The sequence below is a fragment of the Heterodontus francisci genome, unplaced genomic scaffold (assembly GCF_036365525.1).
Source record: "Heterodontus francisci isolate sHetFra1 unplaced genomic scaffold, sHetFra1.hap1 HAP1_SCAFFOLD_234, whole genome shotgun sequence".
Classification (NCBI taxonomy): Eukaryota; Metazoa; Chordata; class Chondrichthyes; order Heterodontiformes; family Heterodontidae; genus Heterodontus; species Heterodontus francisci.
Genome location: NW_027140371.1, coordinates 2,909,766 through 2,929,316, shown reverse-complemented (window position 1 = coordinate 2,929,316; position 19,551 = coordinate 2,909,766). Strand labels below are relative to the sequence as shown.

The 19,551-nt window shown below is 40.6% G+C and overlaps 1 long non-coding RNA gene across 1 annotated transcript in view; it reads left to right on the top strand.

Annotated features, from left to right (window-relative positions):
- Positions 1-290: 290 nt before the first annotated feature.
- The window catches only part of LOC137359384 (uncharacterized), a 35,870-nt gene continuing 16,609 nt past the window's right edge, over positions 291-19,551 (top strand). The window contains exons 1-2 of the long non-coding RNA XR_010971539.1: positions 291-1,658; positions 6,021-6,077. This is a non-coding gene — a long non-coding RNA (uncharacterized lncRNA). The remainder of the gene's footprint in view (positions 1,659-6,020; positions 6,078-19,551) is intronic.

The following is a 19,551-nucleotide window of genomic DNA, read 5'->3' as shown; positions in this document are numbered from 1 at the left end:
TTCTCTCACTCTTTCTCTCACTATTTCTCTCTCATTATTTCTCTCTCTCTCTCTGCCTCTCTCTCTCTTTGTCTCTGTCTCTCTCTCTCTCTCTCTCTCTCTATTCATTCCTCCCTCTTGCAGTAACACTCTCCTTTCTCCTGTCTGTGATGTAGATGAACCAGATGTTCCAGGACCAGTGCCCAAACACAAAGATCGAATTGGATCCGGAAGATGTTGAGTGCTCGGCTAGTGAGCCTGTGGAAGTGTGAAGGAGATCGGTCGGTCAGCGAGTCCCCGACACGCGTGATTCAGTCTCTGTGTGTTTGACAGCCTCGCTCGACAACCGCACCATCTTCCCTTCACCTTGTTTAACCCACGCAAACTGTCAGCAAAGGGTTAATCTCCGACTAGAAGTCTGCTAATGTTATACTGCTATTGGTGTGTCTTTCCAGCGCTGGGGTGTGGGAGCTTTAAGCAATCGCTTTGTTAAATAGAGAAGTGAAATCCCATTCTTTATATAGTGACCATTGGTCAGCTGAGCCCAGACTGACCCGACAGCTCTGGTCCCTTCCAGGATGAAGCGATCTCATGTTGAATGAGGGAGTTTCATTAAAGATCTACCATTGAGTACAGGTCCCTAAGCTTCAGGGAGCTGTCAGCACTGAGAACAGGGGCACTGACAACAGTTAGTCCTTGTCGAAGGAGAACCTCTGTCTCTGCTCTGTCACACTGTGTGTCCAACATCCAGTACTGGATCAGCAGATATTTCCTCCCACTAAATACTGGGAAGACTGAAGCCATCGTCTGTGGTCCCCGACACAAACACCATTCTCAGACCACCGACACCATCTCCGGTACCTGTTTACAACTGATCCAGACACTTTGCAGCCTTTGCTGTTGTGTTTGAGCCCCGAGATGAGTTTCCGACCACATATCCGCTCCATCGCCAAGACTGTCCCTTTCCACCTCCGTAACATCACTCGACTCCGCCCCTGCCTCAGCTCATCGGCTGCTGAAACCCTCATCCCTGCCTTTGTTACCTCCGGACTGGACGATTCCAATGCTCTCCTGGCCGACCTCACATCTTTCACACTTCCTGATGTCATACTCATGCAAACGTTTGCTGCTGGTATCTTAACTCACGCCCAGCCTTGTTTACCCATCACCCCTGGACGTGCTGCCATTCACAGACTCCCTGCTCCTCCAATTTCCCATTATTAACATCCTCAGACTTGTTCTCAAATCCCTCCGTGTCCTCGCCCCACCCTCCCTATCTCTGTCGCCTCTTCCAGCCCCTACAAGACTCTGCGATCTTCTGCATGCGTCCAATTCCGCCCTCTTGTGTATCCCCCACCCCCCCCCAATTTTAATCACTCCTCCATTGGTGGCCAGACTTCAAAGCTGCCTTGGTGTTGAGCTCGGCAATTTCCTCCCTCAATCTCTCTGCCTCTCCTTACACGGAATTGTACTCCTGAGGCAGGGAAGAGGGAATGTTTGCACCTTCGCTCAGGGTCAATCAGTTGAAGTGTCATGAAAAGTCCCATTGGTGACAGCTCTGGAGTGTAACAATGGAAAAACATCAGCAAGGAGTGAGCTTGGCTGTGCAGCTTCCATTGACAGACATTCAGACAAGGAGAGTCGCTGCTTGGAAAGGGATCGCCGAGGGGCTTTAACAGGTCCGACTCCCCAAAAATCCGGTGTGCTTGCAAATCCGATTGTAAAGTGCGCGTTTAACGTTTTATTGCGTGTTCTGTCTGCTCAAGACATTGATGAATCCTGAGATTGACTGTCTCAAGACGTTTATTGATTTTGCCGAAATTGTTTTCCTATCTGATCATGGAAATCTGGGGTTTTTATTCCCGGGAGGGAACTCTCTCATTGTGAACCAAATTGAACCCTCCTCCGAAGCTGAGATATCCTTCCTGAGGTTTGGTGCACAGAACTGAACACAGTTACTCCAGACGGGGTCTAATCAGGGCTTCATACAACAGTAACACAACATCCATCGCTTTCTATTCCAGCCCCCTTGAGGGATAACGGACAATATTCTTTTGCTGTGATAGTCACTTCTTTTTAATCATCTTATCTGGAAACAAAACTGCAGAAAGGTTATTTCAGTGAGCGGGAGGTCTCTCTATGTACACTCTCCACCAGGTTCCGGTCCGCAGATGTATATCAGAGATGAGAAATTTCCCACTGGCTGCTTCTCCTGGACCGACATACAAAAAATCACGCTGTCAGTTTCACAGCTGACAGCTGCTGACATCGGGATTAGTGGCTTCTGAACTTCATACAATTTCGGGGTTTTCCGGCGGATTCTTTGAAAAGCCCGCCGGAAAATGGCCTCCTCCTGCTGCTAATTCACACGTAACTGACCAAGCAGAAACCCCAACTATGGTTCCAGTTGTAATCTTAGGCTTCTGTGCTGAGCATTCCCGCTCTCTGTAACTGTCAGAGAGAGCGGGCAGGGGGACAGACAGAGGGGGAGAGACAGAGGGGAGGAGGAGGAGAGAGTTCGCGGAGTGGGTGAGAGAGTGTGGGGGGTTAGAGAGAAGGGGTAAGAGAGAGAGATAGGTTGAGAGAGAGGGAGATAGAGGGGCGGACAGAAGGAAGAAAGAGAGATAAGGGAGGGGGAGGGGAGAGAGGGAGCTGGGGGGTGTGGGGAGAGAGGGGGCAGGGGGGCAGACAGAGGGGAGGAGGACAGAGCACGGGGAGTGGGTAAGAAAGTGGAGGGGAGAGAGTGGGGGGAAGAAAGAGGGGGTAAGAGAGAGGGATAGGTTGAGAGAGAGGGGTGAACAGAAGGAAGAAAGAGAGATAAGGGAGGGCAGGAGAGAGAGGGGGGGCAGAGAGAGAGAGAGAGATGGGGGGGGTGCAGAGAAAGCAGGGGGAAGAGAGCAGGGGTGTTACAACCAGGTGAGAAATGTGTCTTGGGCTCTGTTACTATCTTTACCTGGTCTTACTGTAACAGGGTTCTATTTTTAACACACTGTGGTTTGAGCTCCCCCTTTGTGAATCCTTGTTCACAGCTTTCCAATTATAAGGCAAAGCAAAGCCTTTGCTTTAAAGAAGAAAGATGCAATTTGCTCAACCTTAAACATAAACTCTAATACGGTTAACGCCTACGGATATATGAAGCGCCCCACGCTAGCATGCACATGCAATACACACATGCAAATAGGGACAGAAAAGAGAAGAAAAGATAAATAGAACAGTTTGAGGCAATATCTTGTTACTGTTTCTCGAGCTCTCTGTAGTCCTTGATTGAAGATATGGTCTTGCGTTTCATTGGGGCCCACTATTCTTCTTAAACCTTGTTCACGTAGGAGACTTTTTCTCTCTTTGAGTTTACGTGTTTTCAGTGGTTTCCGATGCAGGTGAGAGTGAGATGAGGACAGACAGGAGAGAGGTCTTATCAAACCAGGAGCTTTTGTTAGTTTGAATCCTTTGTTGGAAATTCAAATCTCCGTAGACAGCCAGTCATGTGACTGTATTCACTATGGAGAAGGACGATGTAGGTGTAGGGTTCAAGGAGGGGGATTGTGATATACTTGAACATATTAGCATTGAAAGGGAGGAGGTATTAGTGGTCTTAGCGGGCTTAAAAGTGGATAAATCCCCAGGCCCAGATGAGATGTATCCCAGGCTGTTATGTGAGGCAAGGGAGGAAATTGCAGGGGCTCTGACACAAATTTTCAAATCTTCTCTGGCCACAGGAGAGGTACCAGAGGACTAGAGGACAGTGAATGTGGTACCATTATTCAAGAAGGGTAGCAGGGATAAACCAGGTAATTACAGGCCGGTGAGTCTAACATCAGTGGTAGGGAGATCATTGGAAAAGTTCTTAGACAGGATTAATCTCCACTTGGAGAGGCAGGGATTAATCAGGGATAGTCAGCATGGCTTTGTCAGGGGGAGATCGTGTCTAACTAACTTGATTGAATTTTTCGAGGAGGTGACTAGTTGTGTAGATGAGGTTAAAGCAGTTGATGTAGTCTACATGGACTTCAGTAAGGCTTTTGATAAGGTCCCATATGGGAGATTGGTTAAGAAGGTAAGAGCCCATGGGATCCAGGGCAATTTGGCAAATTAGATCCAAAATTGGCTTAGTGGCAGGAGGCAGAGGGTGATGGTCGAGGGTTGTTTTTGCGAGTGGAAGCCTGTGACCAGTGGTGTACCACAGGGATCGGTGCTGGGCCCCTTGCTGTTTGTAGTGTACATTAACGATTTAGATGTGAACCTAGGAGGTATGATCAGTAAGTTTGCAGATGACACGAAAATTGGTGGTGTCGTAAATAGTGAGGAGGAAAGCCTTAGATTACAGGACGATATAGATGGGCTGGTAAGATGGGCGGAGCAGTGGCAAATGGAATTTAATCCTGAGAAGTGTGAGGTGATGCATTTTGGGAGGACTGGCAAGGGAATATACAATGGATGGTTGGACCGTTGGATGTACAGAGGGTCAGAGGGACCTTGGTGTACTTGTCCATAGATCACTGAAGGCAACAGCACAGGTAGATAAGGTGGTTAGGAAGGCAGATGGGATTCTTGCCTTTATTAGCTGAGGCATAGAATCTAAGAGCAGGGAGGTTATGATGGAGCTGTATAGGTTTAATGTTCATGTGGCCTCAGTCTTGGCAGGTGGGGGGTTTGCCTGATGGGTGGGGGGATGGGGAGAGAGAGAGAAAGGGGCAGAGAGAGAAACAGCGGAGGGTGGGTGGGTGGGGAGAGAGAGGTGAGGGGGGGAGAGAGAAAGAGGGTGGAACAGAATGAGAGAGGGGAGGGGAGAAAGAGAGGGGTAGACGGGGGAACAGAGAGAGGAGAGAGAGAGAAGGGGGAGAAAAGTGCGAGAAGAAAATGGGGAAGAGAGATTGCACAGCAGAGAGGGGGGACTGAAAGAGAAAGGGGGTACACAGACAGTGAGGACGACACAGAGGGGAGGAGAACAACATAGGGAGGGGGGAACACAGAGAGAGGGGTAGAGAGTGATCAACATCACATGGGCGGCACAGTGGCGCAGTGGTTAGCACCGCAGCCTCACAGCTCCAGGGACCCGGGTTCGATTCCGGGTAGTGCCTGTGTGGAGTTTGCAAGTTCTCCCTGTGTCTGCGTGGGTTTTCTCCGGGTGCTCCGGTTTCCTCCCACAAGCCAAAAGACTTGCAGGTTGATAGGTAAATTGGCCATTATAAATTGTCACTAGTATAGGTAGGTGATAGGGAAATATAGAGACAGGTGGGGATGTTTGGTAGGAATATGGGATTAGTGCAGGATTAGTATAAATGGGTGGTTGATGTTCGGCACAGACTCGGTGGGCCGAAGGGCCTGTTTCAGTGCTGTATCTCTAATCTAATCTAATCTAATCACTCCTGACAGGTGGGCATCTATCTGGAATACTCTGCATCACTGCAAAAAGCGTGCACACAAACATTGACGTCTTGTGCAAGCAACAAATTGCCAGGCATCTCACTAAATCAGTGTCCACATAGTGACGAGAAAGTACGTCAACAAATTAATCTTCTCATTTAAAGCTTCTTCACAAAAATCCCCATTAGTTGTTGCTTTGATTCATAGCAAGATACAATGTTAATACCTTTATCTTTCCGAAATTGTCTCACCTGCTCCCCATGTAAGACAAAAATTGTAATGAGGCTCGTCCCCCCACCACTCGAAAAGGTTGGACAACTCTGCTCTCGAGAGTGTACACAGGGAGTTCGAGATTGAGAGGGAAGGGGAGAGATAGACAAGGGGAAAAAGGGATGGAGAGAGTAGAACAGAGGGGAAGAGATAGATAGAGATGGAGAGAGATTACCAGGGAGAGATTGCTGGAGATGATCTCTCTACCCACGCCTATCACTCCCTTTCTCTCTGTCATGCTCTCTCCATCTATATTTCTCCCTCTGCCCTGATGTTTCACACTCCATGCCTCTCTCTCGTATGTCTATGTATACAGAAATGTCCAATGATTACATTTTTACATTTGCTCATTCAATGTAACCTAACAATCTCTCTCTCTCCAACATTATCTCTCGGTCCGTGAACAGAGTGACCATGGAGTGAGAGTCCACGGATTCCTGAGGCTGGCAGGACAGATGGATAAGGTGGGTGAGGCGGCTTGCAGGACACTTACCTTTATTGTCCGATGTATAGAATAGAAGAGCAGGGAGGCTTTTCTCGAGCGGTTTGAAACACTAATGAGGCCACAGTTAGAGTAAATAACTGTGTACAGTTCTGGTCAGCACATTACAGGAATGGGGGAGGGGGAAATGGGGTAATGGGGGAGGGGTAACGAAGTCCTGTTAGTTGCAAAGAATAATAAATAGTTATTGGTACCGAGTCATCGATTCCCTGCATCGAAAGACCACGAAAACAGCCAGTACCTCAACCCTCCCTATTTCTGTAACCTGTTCATTGATCCCGGTTCCCTCCCTCACCCAGGAGTCAGTCCCCCAACTCCACTGATTATTCCCACAGTATTGGTGTTCCTGCCCCTCGCTCGAACTGCAGAGAATTTACAGTGCAGGAACAGGCCATTCGGCCCGATGCATTCATGCTGGTGTTTGTGCTCCACACGAGCCTCCTCCCACCCCTCTCTTCATCTCACCCCATCCACATCTCCTCCTGTTCTCCTGTTCCTCTCTCCCTCATGTCTTTATCCAGCTTCCCTCCCCCTCCCCCATTAAATACATCTCTACGATTCGCTTCATCCCACTCCCCGTGCTGGTGAGTTCCACATTCACCCCACTCTCCACGTAAAGATGTTTCTCCAGAATTCCCGATCGGATTTATCAGCGACTGTCTTATATTGACTAGTCCCCCTAGTTCTGGTCACACCCGCGAGTGGAAACATATCTACGTCTATCTGATCGAAACCCCCTTTGGTAATCTTCAAGCCCTCTGTCAGGTCAACCCTCAGCTTCCTCTATTCTGGAGAAAAGAGCCCCAGTCTGTTTAATTTTTCCCCATCGTTATAAACCCTCTCAGTTCTGGTCTGGTCCTTGTCAATCTGTTGCTGAAGTTGTTGAAATTGTTAGTGTTTTTCTCCTGTTGAAGTTGTTGAATTTGTTGGAGCCATGCTCCTGTTAAAGTTGTTGTTGAATTTGTTGGTGGTTTTCTCCTGCTAAAGTTGTTGTTGAATTTGTTGGTGGTTTATCTCCTGAGGTTGTTGTTGAATATGTTGGTGGGTTTTCTCCTGCTGAGGTTGTTGTTGGATTTGTTGCTGCTTCTCTCCTGCTGAAGTTGTTGTTGAATTTGATGGTGTTTACCAAACAAATACAACAACAACCTCAGCAGGAGAAATAAACACCTACAAATAAAGGCCAGTTACCCGACCCGAACCCGATGGGACCCGACGAATTGTGTTAGGTTTGGGTCGGGTCGGGTCGGGTTGCAGTTCCGGGTCCGGCATTCGGGCTTGTGTTGGGCCGGGTCAGGCAGGCTCCATCACAGGTAAGTGGCTCCAATGTTCATTTAATATTTGGACAAGAAAGGTGGTTTTGTTACAGTTATTATAAGCTAGTGCAGATCAGCAACAAAGTGAAAAACGGAAGCCAGATTAACTGAATCTTCTGGTGGTTGGGTCGGGCGCGGGAAAAAATGGAAGGGATTGCAGACCCGAGCAGGCATTTACAACAAATTCAACAACAACCTCAGCAAGATAAAAACACCAACAAATTTAACAACAACTTCAGCAGGAGACACACCAACAAATTCAACAACAACTTCAGCAAGAGAAAAACAGTGCCAAATTCAACAACTTCAGCAAGAAACACCGACAAATTCAACAACAATTACAGCAAGAGAAAAACACTGCCGAATTCAACAACGTCAGCAAAAGAAAAACACCAACAAATTCAGCAACAACTTCAGCAGGAGAAAAACACCAACAAATTCAACAACAACCTTTGCAGGAGAAAAAAACAACAAAAAATTCAACAACTTCAAGAGAAAAGCATCAACAAATTCAACAGCAACTTCTGCAGGAGAAAAATACACCAACAAATTCCACAACAACTTCAGCAAGAGAAACACCAACAAATTCAACAACAACTTCAAGAGAAAAACACCGATAAATTCAACAAAAACCTCAGCAAGAAAAAACACCAATAAATTCAACAACAACTTCAGCAAGAGAGAAACACTGACAAATTCAACAACTTCAGCAAGAAACACCGACAAATTCAACAACAACTTTAGCGGGAGAAACACCAACAAATTCAACAACTTCAGCAAGAGAAAAACACTGCCAAATTCAACAACTTCAGCCAGAGAAAAACACCAACAAATTCAACAACAACTTCAGCAAGAGACAAACACCGACAAATTCAACAACGACTACAGCAAGAGAAAAACACCAACAAATTCAACAACAATCTCAGGAGTAAGAAACACCAAAAAATTCAACAACAACGTCAAGGGAAAAACACCGACAAATTCAACAACAACTTCAGCAAGAGAAAAACACCAACAAACTCAACAACTACTTCAGCAAGAGAAAAACACTGACAGATTCAACACCAACTTCAGCAAGAGAAAAACACAGCCAAATTCAACAACTTCAGCCAGAGAAAAACACCAACAAATTCAACAACAATCTCAGGAGCAAGAAACACCAAAAAATTCAACAACAACTTCAAGGGAAAAACACTGACAAATTCAACAACAACTTCAGCAAGAAGAACACCAACAACCTCAACAACTTCAGCGAGAAAAACACCAACAAATTCAACAACAACTGCAGCAAGAGAAAAAAACCAACAAGTTCAACAACAACTTCAGCCTGAGAAAAACACCAACAAATTCAACAAGAGACAAACACCAACAAATTCAACAACAACTTCAAGAGAAAAACACCGACAAATTCAACAACAACTTCAGCAAAACCCCAACAAATTCAAGAACAACTTAAGCAAGAGGAACACCTGCAAACTCAACAACTTCAGTGAGAAAAACACCAACAAATTCAACAACAGCTTCAAGAGAAAAATACTGACAAATTCAACAATAACTTCAGCAAGAGAAAAAAACCAACAAGTTCAACAACAACTTCAGTGAGGAAAAAACACCAACAAATTCAACAACAACTTCAAGAGAAAAGCACCAACAAATTCAACAGCAACTTCTGCAGGAGAAACACTGACAAATACCAAAACAACTTCAAGAGAAAAACACCAACAAATTCAACAAAAATCTCAGCAAGAAAAAACACCAACAAATTCAACAATAACCTCAGCAAGAAAAAACACCAACAAATTCAACAACAACTTCAGCAAGAGATAATCACCAACAAATTCAATAACTTCAGCAAGAAACACTGACAATTCAACAACAAATTCAGCCTGTAAAAAACACCAACAAATTCAACAAGAGATAAACACCAACAAATTCAACAACAACTTCAAGAGAAAAATGCCGACAAATTCAACAACAACTTCAAGGGGAAAACCCCAACAAATTCAAGAACAACTTCAGCAAGACGAACACCTACAAACTCAACAACTTCAGTGAGAAAAACACCAACAAATTCAACAACAGCTTCAAGAGAAAAATACTGACAAATTCAACAATAACTTCAGCAGGAGAAAAACACCAACAAATTCAACAACAACCTCTGCAGGAGAAAAATACACCAACAAATTCAACAACAACTTCAAGAGAAACACTGACAAATTCCACAAAATCTTCATCAGGAGACACACCAAAAAATTCAACAACAACTTCAAGAGAGAAACACTGACAAATTCACCAACTTCAGCAAGAAACACGGACAAATTCAACAACCTCAGCCAGAGAAAAACACCAACAAATTCAACAACAACTTCAGCAAGAGAAAAACACCAACAAATTCAAGAACAACTTCAAATGAAAAACACTGACAAATTCAACAACAACTTCAGCAAGAGAAAAACACGGACAAATTCAACACCAACTTCAGCAAGAGAAAAACACCGACAAATTCAACACCAACGTCAAGAGAAAAACACCAACAAATTCAACAACAGCTTCAAGAGAAAAATACTGACAAATTCAACAATAACTTCAGCAGGAGAAAAACACCAACAAATTCAACAACAACCTCTGCAGGAGAAAAATACACCAACAAATTCAACAACAACTTCAAGAGAAACACTGACAAATTCCACAAAATCTTCATCAGGAGACACACCAACAAATTCAACAACAATTTCAAGAGAAAAACCAACAAATTCAACAAAAACCTCAGCAAGAAAAGACACCAACAAATTCAAGAGAGAAACACTGACAAATTCACCAACTTCAGCAAGAAACACGGACAAATTCATCAACCTCAGCCAGAGAAAAACACCAACAAATTCAACAACAACTTCAGCAAGAGAAAAACTCTGACAAATTCAACAACAACTTCAAATGAAAAACACTGACAAATTCAACAACAACTTCAGCAAGAGAAAAACACGGACAAATTCAACAACAACTTCAGCAAGGGAAAAACACCGACAAATTCAACAACAACCTCTGCAGTCGAAGAAAAATCACAAAATTCAACAACAACCTCTGCAGGATAAAATACCAACAAATTTAACAGCAACTTCAAGAGAAAAATACCAACAAATTCAACAACAACCTTGGGGATAGAAAAGCACCAACAAATTCAATAACATCGGCCAGGGAAAAACACCAAAAAATGCAACAACAACCTTTGCAGTAGAAAAAAACACCAGAAAATTCAACAACAAACTCTGCAGGGTAACAAACACCAACAAATTCAACAACAACTTCAAGAGAATAGCACCAACAAATTCAACAGCAAATTCAGCAAGAGAAAAACACTGACAAATTCAACAACATCTACAAGGGCAAAACACCAACAAATTCAAAAACAACTTCAGCAGTAGAAAAACACCAACAAATCCAACAACAAAAACAGCATGAGTAAAAACTCCAACAAATCCAACTACAACTTCAGCAAGAGAAAAACACTGACAAATTCAACAACAACTTCAGCAAGAGAAAATCACCGACAAATTCAACATCAACTTCAAGAGAAATACACCAACAAATTCAACAACTTCAGCAAGAGAAAAACACCGAAAATTCAACATTTTCAGCAAGACAAAAACACCGACAAACTCAACAACAACCTCTGCAGTTGAAGAAAAATCACAAAATTCAACAACAACCTCTGCAGGATAAAATACCAACAAATTTAACAACAACATCAACAGAAAAGCACCAACAAATTCAACAACAACTTCAGCGAGAAAAACACTGACAAATCCAACAACAACTTCAGCAAGAGTCAAAACTCCAACAAATTCAACAACAACTTCAGCAAAACACCAACAAGTTCAGCAAGAACTTCAGCAAGGCAAAAACACCAACAAATTCAACAACGAACTCTGCAGGGTAACAAATACCAACAAATTCAACAGCAACTTCAGCAAGAGAAAAACACTGACAAATTCAACAACATCTGCAAGGGTGAAGCACCAACAAGTTCAACAACAACATCAGTAAGGGAAAAACACCAACAAGTTCAACAACAACTTCAGCAGTAGAAAAACACCAACTAGTTCAACAACATCCTCTGAAGGATAGAAAAACACCAAAAAATTCAACAACAACTTCAGCAGGAGAAAAATACACCAACAAATGCAACAACAACTTCAGCAAGAGAAAAACACCAATAAGTTCAAGAACAACTTCAGCAAGAGTAAAAACACCAACAAATTCAGCAACAACTTCAAAAGAAACACTGGCAAATTCCACAAAATCTTCAGCAGGAGACACACCAACAAATTCAACAACAACTTCAAGAGAAAAACTGACAAATTCAACAAAAACCTCAGCAAGAAAAGACACCAATAAATTCAAGAACAACTTCAGCAAGAGAGAAACACTGACAAATTCACCATCTTCAGCAAGAAAAACCGATGAATTCAACAACTTCAGCCAGAGAAAAACACCGACAAATTCAACAACAACTTCAGCAAGAGAAAAACACCAACAAATTCAACAACAACTTCAAATGAAAAACACTGACAAATTCAACAACAACTTCAAGAGAAAAACACCAACAAATTCAACAACAACTTCAGCAAGAGGAAAACACTGACAAATTCAACAACAACTTCAAGAGAAACACTGACAAATTCAACAAAAACCTCAGCAAGAAAAGACACCAACAAATTCAACAACAACTTCAGCAAGATAAAAACACTGACAAATGCAACACCAACTTCAAGAGAAATACACCAACAAATTCAAGAACTTTAGCAAGAGAAAAACACCGAAAATTCAACATTTTCAGCAAGACAAAAACACCGACAAATTCAACAACAACCTCTGCAGTCGAAGAAAAAATCACAAAATTCAACAACAACCTCTGCAGGATAAAATACCAACAAATTTAACAACAACTTCAAGAGAAAAGCACCAACAAATTCAACAGCAACTTCTGCAGGAGAGAAATACACCAACAAACTCAACAACAACTTCAGCGAGAAAAACACCGACAAATCCAACAAAAACTTCAGCAAGAGACAAACACCGACAAATTCAACAACGACTACAGCAAGAGAAAAACACCAACAAATTCAACAACAAACTCTGCAGGGTAACAAATAGCAACAAATTCAACAACAACGTCAAGAGAAAAGCACCAACAAATTCAACAACATCTGCAAGGGTGAAGCACCAACAAGTTCAACAACAACATCAGTAAGGGAAAAACACCAACAAGTTCAACAACAACTTCAGCAGTCGAAAAACACCAACAAATTCAACAACATCCTCTGCAGGATAGAAAAACTCCAAAAAATTCAACAACAACTTCAGCAAGAGAAAATCACTGACAAATTCAACAACAACTTCAGCAAGAGAAAATCACCGACAAATTCAACACCAACTTCAAGAGAAATACACCAACAAATTCAACAACTTCAGCAAGAGAAAAACACCGAAAATTCAACATTTTCAGCAAGACAAATACACCGACAAATTCAACAACAACCTCTGCAGTCGAAGAAAAATCACAAAATTCAACAACAACCTCTGCAGGATAAAATACCAACAAATTTAACAACAACTTCAAGAGAAAAGCACCAACAAATTCAACAGCAACTTCTGCAGGAGATAAATACACCAACAAATTCAACAACAACTTCAGCGAGAAACACACTGACAAATCCAACAACAACTTCAGCAAGAGTAAAAACTCCAACAAATTCAACAACAACTTCAAGAGAAACACTGACAAATTCCACAAAATCTTCAGCAGGAGACACACCAACAAATTCAACAACAACTCCAAGAGAAAAACCGACAAATTCAACAAAAACCTCAGCAAGAAAAGACACCAAAAAATTCAACAACAACTTCAGCAAGCGAGAAACACTGACAAATTCACCAACTTCAGCAAGAAACTCCGACGAATTCAACAACTTCAGCCAGAGATAAACATCGACAAATTCAGCAACAACTTCAGCAAGAGAAAAACACCAACAAATTTAACAACAACTTCAAGAGAAAAACACCGACAAATTCAACAACAACTTCAGCAAGAGAAAAACACCAACAAATTCAACAACAACTTCAAATGAAAAACACTGACAAATTCAACAACAACTTCAAGAGAAAAACACCAACAAATTCAACAACAACTTCAGCAAGAGGAAAACACTGACAAATTCAACAACAACCTCAAGAGAAACACTGACAAATTCAACAAAAACCTCAGCAAGAAAAGACACCAACAAATTCAACAACAACTTCAGCAAGATAAAAACACTGACAAATTCAACAACAACTTCAGCAAGAGAAAAACACCGACAAATGCAACACCAACTTCAAGAGAAATACACCAACAAATTCAACAACAACCTCTGCAGTCGAAAAAAAAATCACAAAATTCAACAACAACCTCTGCAGGATAAAATACCAACAAATTTAACAACAACTTCAAGAGAAAAGCACCAACAAATTCAACAGCAACTTCTGCAGGAGAGAAATACACCAACAAACTCAACAACAACTTCAGCGAGAAAAACACCGACAAATCCAACAAAAACTTCAGCAAGAGACAAACACCGACAAATTCAACAACGACTACAGCAAGAGAAAAACACCAACAAATTCAACAACAAACTCTGCAGGGTAACAAATAGCAACAAATTCAACAACAACGTCAAGAGAAAAGCACCAACAAATTCAACAACATCTGCAAGGGTGAAGCACCAACAAGTTCAACAACAACATCAGTAAGGGAAAAACACCAACAAGTTCAACAACAACTTCAGCAGTCGAAAAACACCAACAAATTCAACAACATCCTCTGCAGGATAGAAAAACTCCAAAAAATTCAACAACAACTTCAGCAAGAGAAAATCACTGACAAATTCAACAACAACTTCAGCAAGAGAAAATCACCGACAAATTCAACACCAACTTCAAGAGAAATACACCAACAAATTCAACAACTTCAGCAAGAGAAAAACACCGAAAATTCAACATTTTCAGCAAGACAAAAACACCGACAAATTCAACAACAACCTCTGCAGTCGAAGAAAAATCACAAAATTCAACAACAACCTCTGCAGGATAAAATACCAACAAATTTAACAACAACTTCAAGAGAAAAGCACCAACAAATTCAACAGCAACTTCTGCAGGAGATAAATACACCAACAAATTCAACAACAACTTCAGCGAGAAACACACTGACAAATCCAACAACAACTTCAGCAAGAGTAAAAACTCCAACAAATTCAACAACAACTTCAAGAGAAACACTGACAAATTCCACAAAATCTTCAGCAGGAGACACACCGACAAATTCTACAACAACTCCAAGAGAAAAACCGACAAATTCAACAAAAACCTCAGCAAGAAAAGACACCAAAAAATTCAACAACAACTTCAGCAAGCGAGAAACACTGACAAATTCACCAACTTCAGCAAGAAACTCCGACGAATTCAACAACTTCAGCCAGAGATAAACATCGACAAATTCAGCAACAACTTCAGCAAGAGAAAAACACCAACAAATTTAACAACAACTTCAAGAGAAAAATACCAACAAATTCAACAACAACCTTGGGGATAGAAAAGCACCAACAAATTCAATAACATCGGCCAGGGAAAAACACCAAAAAATGCAACAACAACCTTTGCAGTAGAAAAAAACACCAGAAAATTCAACAACAAACTCTGCAGGGTAACAAACACCAACAAATTCAACAACAACTTCAAGAGAATAGCACCAACAAATTCAACAGCAAATTCAGCAAGAGAAAAACACTGACAAATTCAACAACATCTACAAGGGCAAAACACCAACAAATTCAAAAACAACTTCAGCAGTTGAAAAACACCAACAAATCCAACAACAAAAACAGCATGAGTAAAAACTCCAACAAATCCAACTACAACTTCAGCAAGAGAAAAACACTGACAAATTCAACGACAACTTCAGCAAGAGAAAATCACCGACAAATTCAACATCAACTTCAAGAGAAATACACCAACAAATTCAACAACTTCAGCAAGAGAAAAACACCGAAAATTCAACATTTTCAGCAAGACAAAAACACCGACAAACTCAAAAACAACCTCTGCAGTTGAAGAAAAATCACAAAATTCAACAACAACCTCTGCAGGATAAAATACCAACAAATTTAACAACAACATCAACAGAAAAGCACCAACAAATTCAACAGCAACTTCTGCAGGAGATAAATACACCAACAAATTCAACAACAACTTCAGCGAGAAACACACTGACAAATCCTACAACAACTTCAGCAAGAGTAAAAACTCCAACAAATTCAACAACAACTTCAGCAAAACACCAACAAGTTCAGCAAGAACTTCAGCAAGGCAAAAACACCAACAAATTCAACAACAAACTCTGCAGGGTAACAAATACCAACAAATTCAACAGCAACTTCAGCAAGAGAAAAACACTGACAAATTCAACAACATCTGCAAGGGTGAAGCACCAACAAGTTCAACAACAACATCAGTAAGGGAAAAACACCAACAAGTTCAACAACATCCTCTGCAGGATAGAAAAACACCAAAAAATTCAACAACAACTTCAGCAGGAGAAAAATACACCAACAAATGCAACAACAACTTCAGCAAGAGAAAAACACCAATAAGTTCAAGAACAACTTCAGCAAGAGTAAAAACACCAACAAATTCAGCAACAACTTCAAAAGAAACACTGGCAAATTCAACAAAAACCTCAGCAAGAAAAGACACCAATAAATTCAAGAACAACTTCAGCAAGAGAGAAACACTGACAAATTCACCATCTTCAGCAAGAAAAACCGATGAATTCAACAACTTCAGCCAGATAAAAACACCGACAAATTCAACAACAACTTCAGCAAGAGAAAAACACCAACAAATTCAACAACAATCTCAGGAGAAAGAAACACCACAAAATTCAACAACAACTTCAGCAAAACACCAACAAATTAACAAACAACTTCAACAAGAGAAAAAAACCAACAAGTTCAACAACAATTTCAGTAAGGGAAAAACACCAACAAATTCAACAACAACTTCAGCAAAAGAAAAACACCAACAAATTCAACAACAACTTCAGCAGTAGAAAAACACCAACAAATTCAACAACATCCTCTGCAGGATAGAAAAACACCAAAAAATTCAACAACAACTTCAGCAGGAGAAAAATACACCAACAAATGCAACAACAACTTCAGCAAGAGAAAAACACCAATAAGTTCAAGAACAACTTCAGCAAGAGTAAAAACACCAACAAATTCAGCAACAACTTCAAAAGAAACACTGGCAAATTCCACAAAATCTTCAGCAGGAGACACACCAACAAATTCAACAACAACTTCAAGAGAAAAACCGACAAATTCAACAAAAACCTCAGCAAGAAAAGACACCAATAAATTCAAGAACAACTTCAGCAAGAGAGAAACACTGACAAATTCACCATCTTCAGCAAGAAAAACCGATGAATTCAACAACTTCAGCCAGAGAAAAACACTGACAATTTCAACAACAACTTCAGCAAGAGAAAAACACCAACAAATTCAACAACAACTTCAAATGAAAAACACTGACAAATTCAACAACAACTTCAGCAAGAGAAAAACACAAACAAATTCAACAACAATCTCAGGAGAAAGAAACACCACAAAATCCAACAAAAACTTCAGCAAGAGACAAACACCGACAAATTCAACAACGACTACAGCAAGAGAAAAACACCAACAAATTCAACAACAAACTCTGCAGGGTAACAAATAGCAACAAATTCAACAACAACTTCAGATGAAAAACACTGACAAATTCAACAACAACTTCAGCAAGAGAAAAACACAAACAAATTCAACAACAATCTCAGGAGAAAGAAACACCACAAAATCCAACAAAAACTTCAGCAAGAGACAAACACCGACAAATTCAACAACGACTACAGCAAGAGAAAAACACCAACAAATTCAACAACAAACTCTGCAGGGTAACAAATAGCAACAAATTCAACAACAACTTCAAATGAAAAACACTGACAAATTCAACAACATCTGCAAGGGTGAAGCACCAACAAGTTCAAAAACAACTTCAGCAGTAGAAAAACACCAACAAATCCAACAACAAAAACAGCATGAGTAAAAACTCCAACAAATCCAACTACAACTTCAGCAAGAGATAATCACCAACAAATTCAACAAGAGACAAACACCAACAAATTCAAGAACAACTTCAAGAGAAAAACACTGACAAATTCAACAACAACTTCAGCAAAACCCCAACAAATTCAAGAACAACTTCAGGAAAGGAACAGCTACAAACTCAACAACTTCAGTGAGAAAAACACCAACAAATTCAACAACAACTTCAAGAGAAAAATACCAACAAATTCAACAACAACTTCAGCAAGAGGAAAACACTGACAAATTCAACAACAACTTCAAGAGAAACACTGACAAATTCAACAAAAACCTCAGCAAGAAAAGACACCAACAAATTCAACAACAGCTTCAGCAAGATAAAAACACTGACAAATTCAACAACAACTTCAGCAAGAGAAAAACACCGACAAATGCAACACCAACTTCAAGAGAAATACACCAACAAATTCAACAACTTTAGCAAGAGAAAAACACCGAAAATTCAACATTTTCAGCAAGACAAAAACACCGACAAATTCAACAACAACCTCTGCAGTCGAAAAAAAATCACAAAATTCAACAACAACCTCTGCAGGATAAAATACCAACAAATTTAACAACAACTTCAAGAGAAAAGCACCAACAAATTCAACAGCAACTTCTGCAGGAGAGAAATACACCAACAAACTCAACAACAACTTCAGCGAGAAAAACACCCACAAATCCAACAACAACTTCAGCAAGAGTAAAAACTCCAACAAATTCAACAACAACTTCAGCAAAACACCAACAAGTTCAGCAAGAACTTCAGCAAAGAAAAAACACCAACAAATTCAACAACAAACTCTGCAGGGTAACAAATAGCAACAAATTCAACAACAACGTCAAGAGAAAAGCACCAATAAATTCAACAACATCTGCAAGGGTGAAGCACCAACAAGTTCAACAACAACATCAGTAAGGGAAAAACACCAACAAGTTCAACAACAACTTCAGCAGTCGAAAAACACCAACAAATTCAACAACATCCTCTGCAGGATAGAAAAACACCAAAAAATTCAACAACAACTTCAGCAGGAGAAAAATACACCAACAAATTCAACAACAACTTCCGCAAGAGAAAAACACCAATAAGTTCAAGAACAACTTCAGCAAGAGTAAAAACACCAACAAATTCAGCAACAACTTCAAAAGAAACACTGGCAAATTCCACAAAATCTTCAGCAGGAGACACACCAACAAATTCAACAACAACTTCAAGAGAAAAACCGACAAATTCAACAAAAAACCTCAGCAAGAAAAGACACCAATAAATTCAAGAACAACTTCAGCAAGAGAGAAACACTGACAAATTCACCATCTTCAGCAAGAAAAACCGATGAATTCAACAACTTCAGCCAGAGAAAAACACCGACAAATTCAACAACAACGTCAAATGAAAAACACTGACAAATTCAACAACAACTTCAGCAAGAGAAAAACACAAACAAATTCAACAACAATCTCAGGAGAAAGAAACACCACAAAATCCAACAAAAACTTCAGCAAGAGACAAACACCGACAAATTCAACAACGACTACAGCAAGATAAAAACACCAACAAATTCAACAACAAACTCTGCAGGGTAACAAATAGCAACAAATTCAACAACAACTTCAAATGAAAAACACTGACAAATTCAACAACAACTTCAGCAAGAGAAAAACACAAACAAATTCAACAACAATCTCAGGAGAAAGAAACACCACAAAATCCAACAAAAACTTCAGCAAGAGACAAACACCGACAAATTCAACAACGACTACAGCAAGAGAAAAACACCAACAAATTCAACAACAAACTCTGCAGGGTAACAAATAGCAACAAATTCAACAACAACTTCAAATGAAAAACACTGACAAATTCAACAACAACTTCAGCAAGAGAAAAACACAAACAAAT